This window comes from Frankliniella occidentalis, unplaced genomic scaffold, assembly GCF_000697945.3.
Source record: "Frankliniella occidentalis isolate FOCC.00 unplaced genomic scaffold, Focc_3.1 Scaffold5, whole genome shotgun sequence".
Lineage (NCBI taxonomy): Eukaryota > Metazoa > Arthropoda > Insecta > Thysanoptera > Thripidae > Frankliniella > Frankliniella occidentalis.
This window is the reverse complement of record NW_026267135.1, coordinates 668,871-669,387: the sequence shown is the minus strand read 5'-3', so window position 1 is coordinate 669,387 and position 517 is coordinate 668,871. Positions and strand designations below refer to the sequence as shown.

The 517-nt window shown below is 61.5% G+C and overlaps 1 protein-coding gene across 1 annotated transcript in view; it reads right to left on the bottom strand.

Annotated features, from left to right (window-relative positions):
• LOC113214622 (sodium bicarbonate cotransporter 3) overlaps positions 1-517 on the bottom strand; it is a gene marked incomplete in the record, with an annotated part of 35,136 nt that overhangs the window by 33,710 nt on the left and 909 nt on the right.

Here is a 517-nt window from a genome sequence, read left to right as displayed (position 1 = left end):
CCTCCTGACCCCAGCCACCCCTTGTGCCTCTCTGTTGACCGACCCCCTCTCTTCCTCCGTCCGTAAGTCTGCCAGAGCCGCTCTAGCCCCTGCGAGGTGTGCAGCCCAACGTGCACCTATGCGCCACCGGCCGCCGCGCCCCGGAGCGGGGGAGAGACGTAGCACCGCGCACGACTATACGGCCAACAGTCCAAGGACGGTGCGCGGCGCACACAGGGCTCCAAGAACACTTCCTCCCTCCCCCTCCCCTCCCCTCCCCTCCTCTCACTCCCTTCTTGTATCGCGCCCTTACTCTGCTGGACGCTGTCAAGTATTAATCATCATCGTCACCCTCCCCTCTTTATCTCTGTCTCTCTCTCTCCACTTCTCTCTTGCACAGTGCTCTCTATGACCGCGCCAAGTCTCCACAAAGCCCCTCTATAGATGTGCATGTTGCATAATAAATGCCGAGCTCCCTCGGCCGTCTCCTCCAAAGCAGGCCGCCGGGAGAGAGAGAGAGAGACATAGGGGGAGGGGG